Source organism: Cavia porcellus, unplaced genomic scaffold (genome assembly GCF_034190915.1).
Source record: "Cavia porcellus strain 051 isolate PalLab524CR breed Dunkin Hartley unplaced genomic scaffold, mCavPor4.1 scaffold_30, whole genome shotgun sequence".
In the NCBI taxonomy this organism is placed as follows: domain Eukaryota; kingdom Metazoa; phylum Chordata; class Mammalia; order Rodentia; family Caviidae; genus Cavia; species Cavia porcellus.
Window position 1 is genome coordinate 36,855,133 of NW_026947513.1, and position 21,243 is coordinate 36,876,375.

Genomic DNA, 21,243 nt, shown 5'->3' on the forward strand with positions numbered 1-21,243 from the left:
CCATGATGCTATTGCTTTTTTTTTTTTTTCAAGACAGGGTCTCACCGTGCAGTTTAGGCTGGTCTTAAGTTCACTTTGTGGCCCAGGCTGGTCTCGAACTTGCTTGATACTGTTGTGACAGAATCTAAATGGAGATGAGGATATAGTTCAGCAGCACAGTGTTTACCTGGCCAGAGTGAGATCCTGAGTTTGATTCCTGTTACCACCAAAAAAAACCCTAAAAAACCTAAATGGAAAATATTTGATATAGTAAATCAGGTGTTCATTCCTTCTTTACTGTTTAAATGTAACTAGAGTGATTCCCTGCTTCTCCACAATTTTGCTTTCCAAGATTTCAGTTATTCATGGTCAGCAACAGTTCTAAATATAATAGACAAAATTTCAGAAATAAACAGTTAAGTTTTAAATTGCGCATTATTTAGAAGACTGACATAGAATCTTGCTCCTCATCTTGTTTTGTCTCAGAATACATTCTGCCCCAGTGTATCCACTGTATACATACGACCTACCTGGAAAATTGTAGGTCATCTTAGCCTGGAGTCAAGGCACATCACAGGGGAGAGGAACAAAGGTGCTCACATCAGGTGCAGAGCAGGCACAGTGCCAAAGGAAAAGGGGACAAGGACCAGTCTGAGGGCTCACAGCCTCGTCTCCAGGACCCAGGCAGACCCCTCAGCGCCTCTGAAGCCATTCAAGTCAGCCTCCAGCTTACCCATGACCCAACCACATGCTGAAATAGGAAATGATCTTAATCCATCCACTGACATGGCAATTTTCACCTGTCCATCTCGGTGTCCTAATAAGCTGGCCCCCTTACTAGCATCATAATTCTGCATCACCTTGCAGTGATATTGAGAACTCTTTTTCACTTCTCAGTGGCTAACAACAAAAGCTGAACCTGAGTGCTGTTCAGGAACCTTGAATTGACTCTATGTTTGCTTGGTTTGGTGCAAAGAAAAACATTTTGCATGGTAAACAATTATCAACATTATTGTAAGGTAAACAGATGGCACCCCTGGGTCAAGCTACTGTTCATAGCTATGTGGAAAATGAGGGAAATAAGTGGAAAATGCCTGTGCCCCAGCCAATAGTTAGCCGAGTAGGACTGTGATGAGTCCCACCAAACTCTGCATAAACCTGTTTCTGAAGGGTCCAACACGAGTGTCACAGTACTCACTAAGCCATTTCCTTCCACTGGTCCCAGTATAGGAATGAAAAGAAAGGAGCTCCTATGTGATACATTGCCAGTGAAAGGTTCACCTGAAAGTCCTATTTAAATATTGGACTAGCCTCTGAGGATAACTCTAAGGATTGACAAGATTAAAAGTGTTGACAAGGTGAAAATTTTAATTCATAAATTTTCCAAGTATTTTCATTAAATAAAAAGTATGTCTTCTTTTCCTCCCAACACCCACACTTTTAAAACATCCTTTGTCAGAATTTTATGTTGTGGAATCAGGGAACGCCAAAGAGAAAAGCACAAAGTAAAAGGCAAAGGCGACGCTTTTCATAAAATACTGACACTTATATAACAAAAGATATTGTAAAATAAAGACAAGGAGAAAACTGTATTGATTAGGTGATATTGGAAAAATAAATTCTCATTTTTATTTACTTGTTATCAACCTAGATGTATTTTGAGGCATTAATTTTAGACAAAGATGCAAAGCATCGCAGGCTAGAACAGAACCAGAGAGGAGAGGAAAGAGGAAATGAGACCGGATTTAAAATCAGAAATAGCATCCTTTCACTATTCTCATACCTGTTTGACTTTCATAAGGAATAAAATGGCATCTGGAGTTCTGAGATCCAAAAAGTTTATGATACACTTTCAACAAGGACGGCACACAGTCAGTGGAGACAGCTGTGTTAGATCATCCTTTGGAATCGGATTCACAGCCCGGCAGCTTCTTCACACAGTTCCTCTGCACCCCAAAGCGTTTTAGTGGACCTGCTTTTTGCAGTGCTGTCTTGAGCATCCTTGTGGTATGTGCACTAGCACTGAAAAATTAAATTATTCCTTTGAAACATTTCCCTCCAATTTATAAACATGTGGCCATAAATCTTTCTTCTTTGAGGAAACTCAACGGCCATTCAGTTTTCTAGGAGGATCATACACTCTCAATTTTCTTTACTCTGGAGCACATCTTGACAGGATACCTGCCTCTTACAGTCCAAAAGATGATAAATATAATCAATGCACAGTGCACAGTGAAATATTTATGTGCACAATTCTATTTCTAAGGCATTCGAAAAATATGCTAGCTCCACTTAAAGTTTAAGACATGTTTCCCTAATTAGACAGAGAAGAAAGCAAAATTTTTTTTTCTTTAAAATGCAAGGTACTTCATCTCTTTAAAATAAAATTTTTAAAAATGCAAGGTACTAGCATATTTTGGATGTCATTTTAAAGCACCAACACAAAAGCTTGACAAACTATCTCCAAGTAGACCTCCCACAGGTGGGGAAATGATTTATGCCCAAAGAGTGAGCAACACTTGTTTTTTTCAACCTAAAATATGCTATTCGTAAAAATGTCTTTCAGCAGCATCAAGATATATCATGTACAGGTACAAATGCCCTTTGATGGGTGTGACCATTATGCATATCGAAACGGTACCAATAAACTTAATAAAAATAAAAATGAAAATCTCATTCAGGGACAGCTTGCTATTGAATAATAAGGACAACATAAGTAAAAGGGAAAACATATCAAACAGAAATGATCTTTGATAAGTAGCAGTTATTTCTCTGCTAAAGAGAATTATTATTTCAAAAATCAATGGCAAAACAGCATCAATTCAATTCACAAATGATTTATTGAGAGCCTTCAATATGAAAGGCAATGTACTAGATACTAGGATGCAAAGACCGGAAACCACAAGCCCATGTGCCATGCAGGCCTCTACAGCAGGGAAAGTGCAGGGCAGCTCAGCATCGTGTCCACCAGAAGGGAGGAAACTACTATGCCGGCTGCCAGATTAAAGGCGAAGTCACCCCACAAGTGAGCCTTAAATTGGCATTTCAAGGATTATAAGTAGCTCAGGGAAATGTGAAAACATTATAGAGCAAAGTAGGAAACCTTTGATGTAGGAAATGATGTGACTACGCCCCAGGGAGTGTTTTGAAAGACTGCATAGTTAGGACGTGGTGGCTTAAAAGGTGGAAAACTGGGATTGAATGTGTCAAGTTTTGCAAGCTTCTGTTTGGCATGTCTTCTTCCAGCAAAGTGAATTCCCTGAGTAACACGGAAAGTTGGGGTAAAAACAAGGTCATCAAATAGTACTTCTCATTTCTCACAAAACAAAACAAACAACAAACCTGTTTTGGCAATTTCTGAATAGAAACAACTTTGTGGAAGCCCGCAGGTCCACCTGATGTTCTGTGAAGAAAAAATATCCAAAATCAGATCCACCAAAGAGAGCTACAGGAACGTTTCACTGGGCCACTCTGCCTGCCTCACCCCTCTCTAGGGCAGCCCTGCCCGGTGATGAGAAGAGCTGCCTTCGTCCACAACTTCTCTCAGGGGGACGGAGAGGTGAAAGGCGCTGCCTCCTCAGGCTCTTAGGATGCTGCAGGAGGACTATCTCTGCATCGCCTTGCAAATAAATCCCTGTGATTTATTTATAAGGAGAGCTGGATCACCCAAGGGTGGCTAGAAACTAAAAGGAGAAAGAGCCTTTGGCAACCAGCTAGCAGCCTGCAACAGTGACCTGGTTGCTCATTGAGAGATCTACCTGCAAACCCCACTGAACTACTCTGGTGAGGACCCCAGGGGCCCATAGGTGCCTTCCCAGGGCACCTTGCAAGGGTCCCTTTTAGTAGCACCTTGCACACCCGCATGAGCAGCCCATCTATCTGCAAATGGGAATCTTAGCCACTGCTTAAGTGTGCTGGTTAGACAGAAAATGCAGAAGCCGAAAGAGTTTGGGACAATGCCCTGGGAAAAATCGACAGTGGGCTGACATCAGTAGGCCTATGTTTTATAGTATCAGGAGAAGGCTCACAAAATGTAACAACAGCCCCTGACAATACATACTACAGCGTAGTACCAAGGAGAGTGTGATCATTTATTTAAATTATCATCAGACGTTCAGAAACTTATTCTGGTTCTGGAATTATTTCAGGAAGATGCCTAAAACAATTTTGGAAAAAATGAATCAACTTTATAAGAATACAAATACAATGGCCCAGTGAATGAATGATATAATTTTGAATTTGAAAGGAAATGCTGTTTTGGTAACCTTTCTATTTATCCACGTTTTCGATTAAGTAACCATGACTGTGTTATTTAAGAATGCATGTGGTTGACTCTCACCCACTGCTTCACGTAGGTGGGTTTGTGTCTTCCAAGCCTTCAAGGCCTGTTTCTTTCCCTCTTTTCACAGATAAGAAAACAGACTTAATGACCTCTCCAGCACATGTTGTCCATACACTATATGCTACATTGCTCCAAAGAGATCAAATGTAATACACTGTTTATTTCTCTATGCTTTCAATATTAAAGAATCCCTAGAAGGCAAAAATAACACAGATTCCCTGCAGATAATTGTTATACCACAATCACATTAATTGTGGCTACGAGGCTTTTTGCAGTTCTTCAATATGTGCCTCTTCTTTGGCATTGTGTTTATGTATACTTTATAGGCAAGTGAATGTTAAAATTTTCTTCTAGCCATATTCTGTCATCTAAATGATCTTTTGCCTACTATTTCAAAACACATTATTTATAAAGCACAAAATCCATGCTTTTTTTCTTGAGTAAATTTAAATCATGCTTTGTATGCATGAGGATTTTTCTTATCAGTAAAATTGTGTTTTACTAAAAGCAAACATGGCCTTTCATTAATTCTGCAGAGATTGTTTTTGTGGGGAACAAAGAAGAATGTGATAACTTGAAAATTTTTATATTACAAAGGCCAACCACAAAGCAAAGATAAAGAATCCTATCAAATGAAGTCTTTGTGGAGATCTAATGCTTAAAATATATCAGGTAGTATACAAAATACTTAACAGAATAGGAGGTCCTGGAGTTACTTGATAAATACTATTTTAATACCATGATTTCTAATGAATTTATATGACATGCAGCAGAAAATATGGAAAATTTCCATATGTGTCTGTCATATTTTTAAAAATTTATTGTGGGTACCAGGAATCAAACTCAGGATCTTGTGCTTGCTAGACAGGCACTGTGCTGTTAACCTATATCCCCAATCTTATCCGGCTTATTTAAAAGCAAGCAAAAACATCTTTTTAAAAAGTCACTCTCAAAATACAATTCTGCATGTTTTGTTTCAATAGTATATCCCATAATTAATTTATTGGATTTTTTATTTGCCAACCTGCATGGAGGCAGTTTGGCATATATTTCTATGAATAAGTAAATGCAATACAAAAATGCAATATTTAGGTACAATATATTTAATTCTTCTGAACTAGAAAACATGATTTCTTCTTAAATTATTTCCTTTATTGAAAGTACTCTCAATCAAAAATATTTGGGGTGAAACAATGACACATTATTGACACAGTGAATAATGGCACATTATCATATATCATCTTGGTGACACATAATCATGTTCAAACTTTTAAACAAGCCCAAAGGATTCTAAACTACTTGGTAATGTAAGTTACAGTTGCAGCAAAAGTACTAAAACTTTTTTCCACCAATCTAGACAAATGACTAAAAGAATTTATGGTTTATAATGTAACAGCAGAATTTTGCATGTTTATTAAAGAAAATGAATTACTCTATTGACTGTTTGTTCAGTTAATTAGTTTTTCCCAGTGTGTACTGATCTTTTTAAACTACTTTTTAAATGCAATTAGAGATAATTTTGTTAACAGAAACTTCAATTTTAAGTTATTGAAACCAAAAATCATTTAAATTCTCTAGTCTCAAAATCTCAACATTATATTATATATAAGGAATTTTGATTAAAATTAGTTGCTCAAAGACTGGTGATGTAGCTCAATGGGCGAGCACTTGCTTAGCATACATGAGCCTTGGATTCAATCCCAAGTACAAAAAATTATTTTAAAAAATTACCTGTTTTAAAATAAATGAATTAGATTGGAGAGAGGAATAAAATTAATTATGATACATTATTTACACACACTTACTCCTCACATTGAATGCAATCATGTACTATAAACATGTACTAATAAACAAAAATAAATCAATTAAAACCCAACATAATCACATTATTGCTCATTCTAATAAGCTGAGTTCACACAGCAAATTATCAACCCAAGTAATCCAGAGATGTTCTGATGAAGCCAATTTTTCCTTTAGTGAACTCTAAGATTAAACGTGGAATTAAATCAATGTTTACAATTAGTATTGTAGAAATTTGCCACTGAAAGATTTCGAAAACTAATGACTCTCTACTTTTACGTGAGTCTTCAAGCAACTTGCTACAACAGCTAGACTGAGCTGGAGTTCAGCGACTTGGTGAATCACTGCAAACCACAGAGATAGAGTGTAGAAAAATGAACTTGAAAACACACAGCTGTAGTTCCACAGACATTTCTATTAGCAAGCATTTGCCAATCATTGTATGGAAGAATTTAGTGTGACTCTCCATGATGATTTCCTTGCATACTCTTCTATTGCCTATGCTAAAGTTTATGTAAGCATTTTCTGAAAGAAAATGACTAGTCATTATGCAGCTTGACTTATGACTTTAATTACAAGTTATAACATGATTTTATAAAAATACATAATTCCCCGTGGCAGGAGGTCAAGTGTTTTTCAGTTATTTCAATGATTTATTCCTAGGTGCACACTTGAAAATAGTCCGATGTTTTGTTCTGCAATTATGAAAAATAAAAATCAAGTATCAATTACGTTCTGAAAAGCTGAAGCAGGAGGATCTCAAGATCAAGTTCAGCCTAGGCTTGTCTCAAAATAAAACTTAAAAAAAAAAAAAAAAGAAGGAAAGAAAAAGTAGAGACTGAGTATAACTCAGTTTAAAGGGCTGAGTTCAATTTTCAGTACTGAAAAAAAAAAAAGTCTAACCAAAAGACTAACCAAGTTCTTATACTAAAGTTATTGCAATATGCTTGTAGGAAACCCTACAAGTTTAAAGCTAAATTTCTGCAAAGATGTTAGAGTGAAAAAATTTTTAAAGTTCTAAGTCATTTTGAAAGTCACCATCAGATTTGCCTTTCAAATCCATAAAGCTTTGTCACAAATGTCTTACTATAAAATTTATTTAACTTGACCTCACTTAGAAAAATGAGAAACTAAAGAGAAACCAGCCCAAAAGACAAACCTTATTTCTTAATGCTTTGTCATAATCTGGTTTTAAAGGAAGAGAGAAAACACTTAACAATTCCTAATCAGCTTCATGCAAACCAAATTTTACTGAATCAAAAGAAACAGTCACTTATTTATAAAGTATTGATTTCATTTCATGTTAGTTGTTTTGCTTGTGATCTTAAATGGAACATTGACTTTTTAAAACATATTAACTACCATAAACATTTTATTTAAGGAATAAAAGAATAGGCCTCTGTTAAGTGTTTTCTCATTTTTCAGAAAATTTTACTTTCCTAAAATGGTGTCAGTTATCTTTTGAAATGTCATCTTGTACAAATAAAACCCCAATTATTGCAGTATTCTTAGAATATTATATTAATAATGAATATTAGCTGGTAAAATTATTACAGAAATAACATTAATATTTAAATAAAAAGAAAAATATTAATCAAAATCCCTCACTTGATCAAAGGAAAAGTTTGATAGCTATTGATTAGAGGAATATAGTTTTTAAATAAAATATTTCCTGTGATCATAATTAACTATATTCCAAGTATATAAGTATATAAAAATATTGTACTACAATAAAACTTTTTAAAATATCGTAATCAAATTGAAATCAAATATAAAATCACTTTGGAAATAATAATAACAAATGTTTATCACATGTAAGTTTGCAGGAAGTTATTATAAAATAGTTTGATCCTACATTTTTCACGTATATGAATCAAGCCTCTTTCCTTAACCCCCTTTTTAAATGTTACCGACAAGACTCCTGAAATGGGATAAAATAAACTGTTCCTGTCAAGCTCCCTATTTTCAGTAGTCATTAAATTAAAACAATATTGTAAAACTTTTAAGATCTGAACTTTGGACATCATTACGTATTATCATTTTTAAAACTTGGAGCCCCTCAATAAACCAACACTTGTGTTGCTTCAAGGCTGATCAGTACACAAACTCACACTGGCATATGATACTTTTTTCTGGAAGAGACCCAGCATTATAGGTATGTGCTGAAAATGACCTAACTAAGCCTTTAATATTAAGGTTTTCTGTATTTTAGGTTTTAATTTATAGGTTGAAGAATGGCTAACAAGCACTAAATAAATGAGACAGAACACAGGAAATGTATTATCCATATTTATCATGATTAAATATGGTTTATGGTTTTATGTAATTCTTAAGTCTGAGAGGCCTCCAGCTTGCAATCTACTTTATTTTACAGTGGTAAAAGTGATGAGAAAAATGACATTTGATTGCCTTAAGCCCTTTTCAACACTTAGGAGAAAATATTTCCTTGGAGTAAACCTTGTACAAGAAAGTACACTTTGGAGCCCACAGATCTGAGTTCTAATTCGGTTCCTTTAATAGCTCTTGGGCATTACATAATTAACTTATATCACCCTTAATTGTTTTATCTATAAAGCAATAATATGGAAATAGATATATTTAAATCTCTTAGCTGCTTGCAAGGATAAATAATAAGTGTCCCTGGATGACTTGATTTGTATTGTATTCAGTGGTTTAAAAGAGTTAACAGAAAACATTAACCAATGGTGACCTGAGCTTTATGTGAAAAGACTAACAATAAAATTCATGGCATTTGGAATTAAAGCCAACAATGAGGACTTCTCAAGTTGCAAATGTGCAAGTGTTATGATGATTTTTTTTTTGTACTTGCTTTCATGTTGAACCATAACAATGATTCCTGCCTAGACACTTAAGATGCTGTTGCCAGGAGTACATTTTAGTACTAGCTGAGGCGAGTCTCTTAAATTTCTCTCACTATGAAGAAATTTTAATCCATTCATCAAATATATATTATGTTTACTTCTGGACTAAACATTATGGGTGTCCCGGAGACCCCTACAGCTGCAGGACCTTGACATCATCTCTCCTTCCATCCCACAGACCTTGGGGGTGGAGGATCACTTGTTGCCACTCCTCCTCCACTCCAGAGACCTCCAGATAGAGGGAGCATTGGTCACCACTCCACCTCAGCTCAGAGACCTCAGCAGCCCATGGAACACCAGCAACCCCATCCACCACTTGCAGAACCCTGGTGTACTGGTGGAAGCTTCAGCAACCCATCACCCACACAGAAGACCTCAGTGTGGTGCAATAGTGTGGTGAGTTTCCCTTACATCAGTGGGTTAACAGAAGCAGCAGTGAACCCTCCCCCTTCAGCTAGGATTTTGGTGAGCCCAGCAAGAGTGTGGATGAATCCTCTTCCATACAGAGAAAACCTGGTGGGTAGAGGGGAGCACCATCAAGGCCTTCCCCAACCCAGAGGTTCTTGAAAGGGCCTAGGAGACTCCCAGTGCCCCAGTAGGGTCCCAGCTAAGGCACATAAGATGGCCAGATAAATCTGGTGGCCTGGAACAGCCTAAAGAAATAGTAACAATAGGCGCTAAGGGCTGGCTTACATCAATACTCCTAGGCTAGTCAGTCTAGAGAGAATATGAGACTCAGCCAACAGGCCTTGCAGGAGGAATTCAGTGACCGGCCCCTTCCCTTCATTGTGGGACCCAGAAACTGGACAAACATCACCCATACAGTAGGATCTGAGAAACAAACAATGAGATTGAGATTAGTGGGACTGAAAAGACCAAAATATTAACCCAAGAAGTGAAAATGACAAAACAAAAAAGCAAAACTTTTAACCCAGATTGATGTACCCTGAAAAACTTCTTTTAAAATTGACAAAGAAATGAGATACTTCCATGATAAAGAACAACTGAAGAAATTCATTTCCACCAAGTCACCCCCAGAAAGAATGCAGAAAGACATACTGGAGAGAGATAAAAATGACTAAAATTCACAGGACAAGAACAAAAACAAACCACCAGGCAGGGCAGGAATTAAACAAGAGGGGAAGGCAGGAAATCAACAACAGGAAAATAAAATGACAAAGTTAAGCTCATACATATCAGTTATACCCATTAATGTAAATGGCGTCAATACACCAATTAAAGGAAACAGGTTGATGGAATGGACCAAGCAATAGGAACCGGCAATATGCTATATACAAGAAACACATCTGACTCACAAGAAAACTCATAGACTCTAAAAGTCAAAGGATAGAAAACAGTATTGCACACAACAAAAACCTAGAAAAAAGCAGGAGTAGCTTTTCTGTTTGCAGACAGTGTAAATTTCAAGTTAAAAATGTTCAAAAGAGATGAAGCAAGTAACTACATACTTGTTAGGGAAAAAATTCAGGAAGATGAGCTAGCAGTAATAAATATATATGCAAAATTACAGGAGTTCCCAACTATATAAGACAAATATTAAGAGACATGAAAAACCAGATATACAATAACACACTTGTAATAGGGGACCTGAAGACCCATTGTCACAAAGAGACAGACCAACTGGACAAAAAGTCAACAAAGAAATAACAGAATTGAATCAAACCTGTGAACAAATGGATTTAGTAGATGTTTATAGAGTGTTCCACCCAACAACATCATAATACATTCTTCTCAGCTGTACATGGGACATTTTGTAAAATAGACCATATATTAGTCCATAGCACATGCTGATATAAATGCAAAGGAATTGAAATAATCCCACGCATATTATCTGATCATAGTACACTGAAATTGGAAATTAATGGCAAAAGAAACTGCAAAACCTACATAAACACATGAAAACTAAATAACAACCTCTTGAACAACCAATGGGTTATGGAGAAATTAACGAAGTTAAGCAATGCCTAAAATTCAATGAAAATGCAGATACAATATACTGAAACTTGTGGGACACAATGAAGGTGATGCTAAGAGGGAAATACATAGCAACGAATTGCCACATCAGAAAAACAGAATGAGCACAAATAAACAACTTAATGCTATACCTCAAGCCTAGAAAAAGAAAACCAAGTGAAGCACAAAGCTCATAGAAAAGAGGAAATTATAAAGATCAGAGCAGAAATTAATGCAGCTGAATTAGAGAAACAATAAAAGGACTAATGAATTGAAGAGTTGGTTCTTTGAAACAATAAATAAAATTGATAACCTTCTAAACAACCCTATAAAGGAAAAAAAAACAGGAAAAAACTCAAATTCATGCAGTAAAGAATGAAAATGGTGAAATTACTACAGATCCCATGGGCATTCAGAAGGTCATTAATACCTACTTTGAAAATCTTTACTCACATATGGTGGAAAACACAGAAGAAATGGAAAAATTCCTAGAAACATAAGAATTACCAAGGCTGAATCAAGAAACTATAACAATCTGAACAACCCAATATCAGCTAATGAAATTGAAAACGTGATTAAAAACTTACTAACAAAGAAAAGTGCAGGACCTGATGGATTCATGGCAGAATTCTACAAGAAATTTAGAGAAAATTTAATGCAATGCTCCTGAAACTCTTCAATGAAATTGGAAGGGAAGTAATCCTTCCTCATTCCTGGTGTCAAGTATTATTCTGATGCCAAAACCAGAGAAAGACTCAACCCAAAAGAAGTTCTATAGGCCAGTCTCACTAATGGACACTGATGCAAAGATTATCAATAAAATACTAGCAAATAGAATGCAGCAAATTATCTAGAAGATTATACATCACAACCAAGTGGGATTTATCTCAAGAATGCAGGAATAGTTTAACATATGTAAATCAATAAATGTAATATACCACATAACAAAGCCAAAGACAAAAATCACATGATCATCCCAATAGACATAGAAAAATCTTTTGATAAAGTCCAACACTTGTTCATGGTAAAACCCTACAGAACTTTAGAATAGATGGTATCTATCCCAATCTGACAAGAGCCATCTATGACAAACCAATAGCCAACATTATGCTAAATGGCCAAAAACTGAATGCTTTTACTCTAAAATCAGGAATAAGACAAGGATGTCCAGTATCCACCACTCCTATTCAATGTAGTTCTGGAAACATTACCCAGAGCAATTAGATAAGAGAGAGAGAAATAAAAGGCATAAGGATAGAAAAGAAAGAAGTTAAATGATCACTATTTGCAGATGATGTGATACTCTACATCGAAGACCCAAAAAACTCCATCAGAAGACGACTAGAGTTAATAAGCAAATTCAGCAGTGTAGTTGGATACAATGTCAACACTCAAAAGTCAATAGCATTCCTGTACACAAACAATAAACTCAGGGAGAGAGAAATTATAGAAATAGCATCCAAAATAGCAATAGCATCCAAATTCACAGTAGCATTCAAAGCAATGAAATACTTAAGAATCAACTTAACGAAGGATGTAAAAGACCTACACACTGAAAACTATGGTATTTTTAAAAAGGAGATTGAAGAGGATGTCAGAAAATGGAAATATATCCTTTGTTCTTGGTTAGGAAAAGCCAACATTGTGAAAATGGCCATTCTCTCAGAACTGTTAAATATATTTAATTCAATCCTGATCAAAATATCAGTAACAACAGATCTAGAAAAAAATTCCTAAAAATTCCTAAAATTCATTTGCAAACATAAGTGACCTAAAATAGCAAAGGCAATTCTGGGCAACAAAGGCAAGGCTGGAGGTATCTCAATCCCTGACTTGAAATTATACTACAAAGCCACAGTGATGAAATTCACATGGTACTGGATAAACAAACAAACAACAAGCCCTGAGAATCAATGGGACAGATCAGAAGATGTAAACACAACTCCAAAGACACTCAGCCACCTTAGCTTTGACAAAGAGGCTAAACATGTTCACTGAGAAAGATAGCCTCTTCAATAAATGGTGGTGGAAAAATTGGTTTTCTCATTCCTAAAACTGAAACTAGACCCATGTCTATCACCAAAATGAAAATGGATCAAAGATCTAAATATTAAAACAGAAACACTAAATCTACTGGAGACAAGTACGTAGCAATCTTGGAGACTCAGGGACAGGCAAAGAGTTCATGAACAAAATGCCAACCACATGGGAAGTACTTCAGAGAATCAACAGATGACATCTCATCTTACTTAAAAGTTTTTGCACTTCAGAAGAAATCACCAACAGAGTGAAGAGAAAACCCACAGAACTGGAAAGATTTTTAGCCACCTGTCCCTCCGACAAAAGCCGTATATCTAGAACACATAAAGAACTGAAAAACATCAGGCCCCCCAAATTCAAAGACTCAATCCAAAAATGGGCATCTGAGATGAACTTGCATTTTCAGATGAATAAATACAAATGCAAATAAATGCATGAAGACATGATCAACATCACTAGTCATTTGAGAAATGCAAATCAAATAACACTGAGATTCAATCTCTAGAAAGAATGGCTGCCATCAAGAAGTCAGGAGATCTGCAATCTCACTGTATGAATGTCCACTTTATATGCTTTAATTCTATAATTTGGACAACTGTTTCTGAGATAATAATGTGTAACCTATTAACTAGTGATTTCTTACTGTATATTTTTTTCTTGAAATTCTGTATTATTTGTACCTTGTTACTGCTTTGTTTTGTTTTTTTTTTATTATTATTTACTTTCTTTTTTCTCTTTAAATTAAAAAAAAAAAAAAAAAAAAAAAAAAGAATTCAAGAGAGGGCTGGGAATTTAGCTCAGTGGTATATGTGCCTGCCTGGCAAGTGCTAGGTTATGAGTTCAACCCCACACCAAAAAAAAAAAAAAAGAAAGAAAGAAAGGAAGGAAGGAAGGAAGGAAGAAAGAAAGAAAGAAAGAAAGAAAGAAAGAAATCAAGAGATAACAAATATTGGCAGGGCTTTGGGGGGAAAGGAACATTTCTGTTAGAAATATAGACTGGTGTGGCCACTGTGGAAATCAGTATGGACATTACTCAAAAAACTAGGATTGGAAGTCCCATTCAATTCAGCTATTCCCCATCTGGGTATTTTCTCACAAAAATTGAAAAGGTCATGTCACAGTGATATATATGCACCCATGTTGATAGCAGCACAATTTGTAATAGTTAAATTTCAAAATGCCCATCAACTGCAGAATGGATAAAAAAATGGAATATTTTTATAGAATAGAATATTACTCAGCTATTAAATAGGATAATCTTGAGGCTGTTATAGGTAAATGGAGGTAACGATATTATATTCATAAGTTAAATAAATCAGACTCACATTTGTAAATATCATATTATCTCCCTATTGTAAAAGAGAATAATAATTCTAACAAACTGAAAGAGTAATAAGATCTAGATTATACAATAGATATTGTAATAATTAAAAGGAAATAAAGAGCTCAAAATGAACGAACTGGGTAGGGGAATGGAGAAATGGAAGAAAGGAAAATGCTGCATGTATATAGGTATATACATATAACTGTATATAGGTATATGTGTGCAAGTAGACAACTATACTACTAATTATCTGTGAGTTCATCAAAAAGAACTGTTTATGCTGTCATTGTTTGATTGTTTTATCATTTATATGCCTAGATCTTGTAACTTGAACAAGTATTTCTAAGATAACAATATGCAATATATTAACTAGTGTTGATTTCTTACTTTTTTAAAAAAATTCTATATTATTTCTGTCCTTCCTTCTGTTTTGCTTTTTTAAAATAAAAAAAATTGTGGGTGCCAAAGACTTATAAGTAACAGCCATTTTGTATTTTTAATAGGTAACATTATATTAAGGGAAATAGATGTATGAATGAAGGAAAATAACAAGGAATTGCTTATTTTTATTGGTAGAATTGGAACAAAGTGTTCTGTGAGTTTGGAAAACAAGAATATTTCTAGTTTAAAAATTAGAAAAGATTAAGAACAGATGCTCTCTGAACTAAATCCTAAAGAAATAGAAGTGTGTTGACAGGTCAAACGGAGAGAAAGAGCGTACTCAGAGCCATGGTGGCAGCCTATGGCACACGTGTTTTTGTTTTTCTTTTAAGACAGAAGATTTTAATGTATGAGTTGTTTTTTACAAACAAAAACCTCCGTATTCAGGCTTCCCTGCAGTTGGCGTTTTGCCATAAATAAGTGGGTTTGAGGCTGCGGTTTGGGAGCTCAGTATCTAAAATGTTTCCATCACTGACAACTCTTCAGAGCAAAGACAGTGTTAAGGGAGTGAATCATACCTGAAATGGTATGCTCAGGTATTAATACCTGGTGCCTGGGAATGTGGCGGTATTTGGAAAAGAAGAAGCTGTTCTGGAATAGAATGAAACAGAATTCCAATAGCTGGTGTCCTGATAGAAAGAAATGTTTTAGGTGCACACATATACACACATTCATGCACATGCATAGAGAAGAGACCATGTGACAATGTAAGAGCTTTCAGTGACACAGTTACAAGCCAAAGAACACTACAGTTTGCAAAGAGGCAGGGATGGGGCCATCCCTCGAGCCTTCAAATGGAGCGTGTCCCTGGTGATGTATTCAGTTCAGGCTTCTACGGGGGGGGGGGGGGGGGGCCGGGGTACAAGGGATCGAACTCATGACCTCATGCTTGCCAGGCAGGCACTTATGGTACTGAGCTAAAGGCCCAGCCTCCGGTTCCTATTGTTTTAAGCAAGTGATACTTTGTTACAGCAGCCCTAACAAACTAACATAATGGTGAGAAGGGAGGTTCGCTACAGAGTGACCACTTCTGCTGCAGTAGGTTTTGGAGCAACAATTTAAGCTGTGGTGTCTGAAGTCCTGATAGTGGTTTTTCACTATCTGTATAATTTTGGGTAAATTAATTACTTGTCAACTTCCTAGTTTCACTTTACTGTGAAAAGGATATGATATTCACCTTAAAAGTTAAAAACTTTTATGCATCAGTTGATGTGAAACACATGTTATCTGTAAGTAGCAGATGCTTAATCAGAATTAAGAGTGATAGTGTTATTAATGGTGACTTTTATATGGGGTCTTAGCACTGATTGCAATTACCAAGAGCACTGAGTATGCTACGGTTATTAATAAAATAAATAACTCTGGGTTTCAAATTATACCTTCCTTAGATTAATTTAGAATTTGGAATATCTAAAACAGAAATCAAGATTTTGCACGAAAATTAGCAAATGCTGGATGTGCCATTTTTTGCATAATTACAAGTGAACCACCTAACTGCATGTCATATTTATTGACATTGGCAGTCATATAATATGATTAAATAAATAAGCTAGTTATTATGTATGACTGGATAAACAATACTTGATATGGATTTCTTTCTCAGTTCTGTGAATAGGCATACAACGCGAGACCACAGTCCTGGGTTTACTCATTTGTAATGGATAGAAAGTACGGATAACTTTGTGCCATGTTTCTTAAAGTGATGTTTAGGCACATAGTGGTGTATCAAGGATACTTGACAGAACCAGAGATTAAACAGTACATATATTCCTTCAGACTTAATTTTAAGGAGATTTTAAGAGAGGAATCAAATGTATAATATTTTTTAAAAGCATACCAATAAACAAGCAGTTAAGAGGACAAGTTCCACAGCAGAGAGCCTCATTTTAAGTGCTCAAATCATGCATTAACTTTGTGAATTTCAACGTCTTCATCACTATGTGCCTCTAACTTCCTCATCTGTAAAGTGGGGATAATTATCAGTATAACATTTAATATGGCTATTAATTGACTTAATAAAAGTAAAACACTTAAAATAATAGGGTCAAAATTAGAACTAGATTGAATTTAGCACTAGGAACATGCCCTTGGTGTTTTTCGTCATAAGCCTTGGGAAGTGTCCTTGCAGCTACGGCACACACTCCTAACCTTTTTTGTGTATATTCAAAAACAAGAATTTATCCAAAAGCACTTAGGGTGATTGTCGTTTTCTATTTTGAATCTCTCTTCATCAGCTTTCCTTCACATGAAGCGTCCTGAGATGGAAGGGAGCACTTCGGGATCCAGCTAAGTTGGAACTGGGTTGGGGAACTGTTGGTTGAGTGTTAGTTCAACCATTTGCATATACAGTTCATATATTATCCCTGCAAAGTAACGTGCCCCAGGGCTATGCCTACTGTGCTGAGGTGCACAGTGCCATGGCATGAAGGTAAATGGCAAGAGTTGTTTTGTAAGATAGACACATTTGTCCTAACTAGCACAGAAAGCGTGTGGATTATAAAGAAGACACAAGATTTGTAAGGTATGCAGCCAGAAGCTAGTCTTCAGGCAATTCTTAAAATCTTATAGCTTATCCATGAAATAAAGTTAATTGGATGTTTCCAACTTTTAAAATATTCCAAAAAGTTTACATGACATTAATGTCTTACCAAAACTGGTAAAAAAGTAAAATAATTTATACTATGAAGAATAAACGGTTCATAGACTAAACCAGGGTATAGCAAATGATAATGGAGGCTGGAGGTTTAGCTCAGTGGCCTAAGTGCCTGCTTGGCAAACGCAAGGTCGTGAGTTTGATCCCCGGTACCAATAAATAAACATTTTAAATGATGATGTAGAGTATCTGTCTTTCAAATAGGCAGAAAAGGAAATAAAAGTAGTATGTAGGTGTGTTATGCAACTATTTAATAAAGATCTTGTATTTGTTATTTATTTTCTCATTCAAAATAAATAATTTAATGCTCATTTTGGTAATGAAATAACAAAAGTTTTAGAAGCTGAAATATCTGCAAAACCTGAGTCTGCCTGCCTGATTCATGCTAGACAATGAATGATATAACTACAAAAACCTTAAAAATGTGTCTGAATACATATAAATATATATTAACACATATATAAAACACATACATGTATGTTCAAATGCCTGATTTTTAAGTGGAAACCTAAGAGTCCAAAGAAATGTAAAGCTCACTAAAATAAACACCAGAAATCCACCACAGTGTATCACGTACACACACCACAGTGTATCACGTACAATTTCAAGGGCCACTGGTCCACCAAGACCATTTACCAGACATTTATGGAGTCGCTGTCACGTGCTGACCAGAATACAAATTGAAAGTGCCATTGTTTCTAACTTCAAGAAACAGAGTATCTGAACAGGCAGAGAATTGCTTTAAGACTAATGAATAACAGAAAAAGAAGTCATAAAAGATGGCAATATTCCTATTTTATTACCTTTAACACTATTGATTTTTATAAAATCTCCCTATTATTTTCTGATTGCTAATCATGTCTTCTGTAAGATAAACTAGTCAATAATGGAAAGGTCTGTAGGAACGAGCAATTAGGTTGCAAAATATTTCCAACTACTACTAAATCCAAAATATGTTTTGGTAATGATATACAGCAAGCAAAAATATGTCCCAAAAGAAAATAAAATGTTAAAGGTGAACATAGAAATGTTTCCTTTCAAGCCACTGATTTTATGCTAGAAATTCAAGAACTGACTTTATAAAACCAACATGTTATATCATAGTAAAAATTTTTAGAAATAAAGATTTATTTTACCTTTCCTTGTGTGTTTATAGATATTTATGCTTGCTAAATTATCATCAAAAATATTCACAGTAAAGTATAAAGCATATTAAGAGAGACAAAAATATTAAGGGAAACTCACTTTTATGTAAGTGGATTAATGACTGAAGTTTTTTCCTGCTCTTTAGAAAGAGAAAATGAACTAATAATGACCTAAATTTAGTAAGTCTTGACAAAATAGGCACCCAGTAAATAAATCTGCTTTGTGGTAATGACTTATATAGACATAAAGTAAAAATCAATGTTTTTTGTAATAAAGATAAAGAACAGTATTCAAAAGTTATGTTTAAAAGTATTCAAAAGTGTTATCAAAAATGTTCAAAAGTGATATCAAAAGATAAAGAACAATGAAAATTATAAGTATAATAATGGTTTTATAAAGAATTAGCCAACAATATAAGTATTGAATGGTGAGATTACTGATTTGTTAGAGTACAAATTGAAGAAAATTTAATAGTGAACAATTTTGGTAGAATTTCACTCATTTCCTAAAGGGATTTAAATTGAAGTCAGAAAATAAAATTCATATAATAAAATATATTCAGAAATTAGAAAAGTGTTTAATTTTTAAAAAACATTGCATAAGTTTATTTTTATATCCTAGTTTCATATCTTTATATTTTGTGATGTTAAAAAGTATACATTCAATAAGTCTAATATACATATAGTACATTTGTATATGTAGGTACGTATGTGAGTGTGTATGACCTGGCGATACAGAAATACCTAAAAAAAATATTTTTTAAATGTTTTATTTAATCCTAAGTCAGATCTACTATTGGGAATCAAATATGCTAATGATGGTAACAAGGTGAATGGGTTAGAAAAGTGTTGTCAATTTTCATAAGCCATTATGTATTTCAAACACATACAAAAAATGATTCTTTAATAAGAAAGAGACTCTATCTTGTGACCCCTTAATATACCCAGATTTTATCAGAAATCAATTTATTTGGGGCACAGCCCAGGGTCTCTCAACTGAATACCATCTCCACTTCAGGTCTGCAGTAACTGGTCACAAAGCACACGAGAGGAAAACAGAATCAACACTGCTAAAAAGTATCTGTGAGACATTTAGATACAGGCTACAGTGCAAGGGAGTAAAAAATATGTACTGTGGTGCATCCCAGAAGTAGAGCTCAAGCTCTGCATGTCTGAGGCCCTCGGCTCAATCCCTAGCACTGATGGTGATGATGATGGTGATGAATATGTTAATAAGAAAGATTCAGAATATCATAATCACAGAACACTGTATCACTTTGGGAACAGGAAAACAAAGAAAAAAATGAAGTCAGCAAGCAAGGTTTTTCACCATTCCCTTGGGGCAGATTGATGCCAGTAGTCACAGAAAGCAACAGTACCTTAGAGTGGTGACATTGATGTGACACTACTCCAGTTCAGGAGTGCTTGACTGATGGGCTGGTGCTTAGCAGGAGACCATTCAAATGCTGGCACTTATGGCACTGGAAAAGGGCATTTGTGTGCCCTGAGGGGTTTCTGATGGCTTTTCCTTTAATATTATTTTAAAATGTTTTCAAAAATGTAATTGGACTCTAAGAAGAATAAGGTATTGGTTGTGATATTTCATTCCTGTATGATTTAAAATAAGAATGTTGTAAAGGCTTTGGTGAAATGTTTAAGAAAAGAAAACGTTTTTCAAATACATTATGAGATACAAGTTTGAATTTGTTTAAAAGCTAAAAAAAAAGTAGCTGGATGACAAAAGGAGCAAATCATACTGAGAACATGGCACCAAAAGTAAAAAATTGTTTAAGTTAAAGAAAAAGCTTTGGTTGGGAATTAACATGTAGTAGACATTTGGGGGGGCTAGTTTTAAAAATCAGAACATCATGCTGGTCCCTTGTCAATGAATAAATCAAATAAAAATTTTGATACATGTGCATTTTATTTTTCAGAACCATGTGAATACTCGTTTTGCCCTGTTGCAAAGCATACTCTTAACAGTTTGGAAGATATACCTAGATGCACACTGAATGCCCATGACATTGCTAGGTGAAACGTGTTGCCTGAGAATTGCATCTGATAGGTAGCTCTGAACCAGGACTTTTCTTCCTCCATCTCCCTGAGATAAGGCCCAATTATCAATGGAACTTTAAGGTTTTTGACCTCTTAGTCTAGGTTTTTCTTCCCACTAATTTAGTGTTTTGTTTTGCATGAAACAGAAACATCATTCTGCATTATGAGAAACAATAATAAAGAGTGCAGTATTATGGTTGGACTGCTTAATTCTTTCTAAACATAGATCAAGAGGTTATTGTCGGGGCTGGGGATTTAGCTCAGCGGCATAAGTGCCTGCCTTGCAAGCAGGCAGTCGTGAGTTCGATCCCTGGTACCGGTAAAAACCAAAAAGACAAAAAAAAAAAAAAAAAAAAAAAAAAAAAAAAAAAAAAGAGGTTATTGTCATGGTTTATGTTGGTGGCCCGCAGGGCTCATGAGTTTGCATTATGCATTTGTGATTGGTTCATGTTTAGTGTTTGGATTGATGGTGTGAGTGCTACACCCACATAGGGGTGGAGCCAGCATACAATGTAATGGCAGGAAGAAGGCGTGTCTTGCTCTCTTGCCCGGTTTCTGCCTTGCCTTTTGCAGCCACCATTTGTGGCCCCACCAGGCCACCCTGCCAA

General features: G+C 35.3%; 1 long non-coding RNA gene across 1 annotated transcript in view; it reads right to left on the reverse strand.

Moving 5' to 3' along the window:
- Positions 1 to 1,571: 1,571 nt before the first annotated feature.
- The window catches only part of LOC134474075 (uncharacterized), a 37,260-nt gene continuing 17,588 nt past the window's right edge, over positions 1,572 to 21,243 (reverse strand). Inside the window, exons 6-7 of the long non-coding RNA XR_010044669.1 lie at positions 3,322 to 3,382; positions 1,572 to 2,001 (exon numbers count right to left, since the gene is read on the reverse strand). This is a non-coding gene — a long non-coding RNA (uncharacterized LOC134474075). The remainder of the gene's footprint in view (positions 2,002 to 3,321; positions 3,383 to 21,243) is intronic.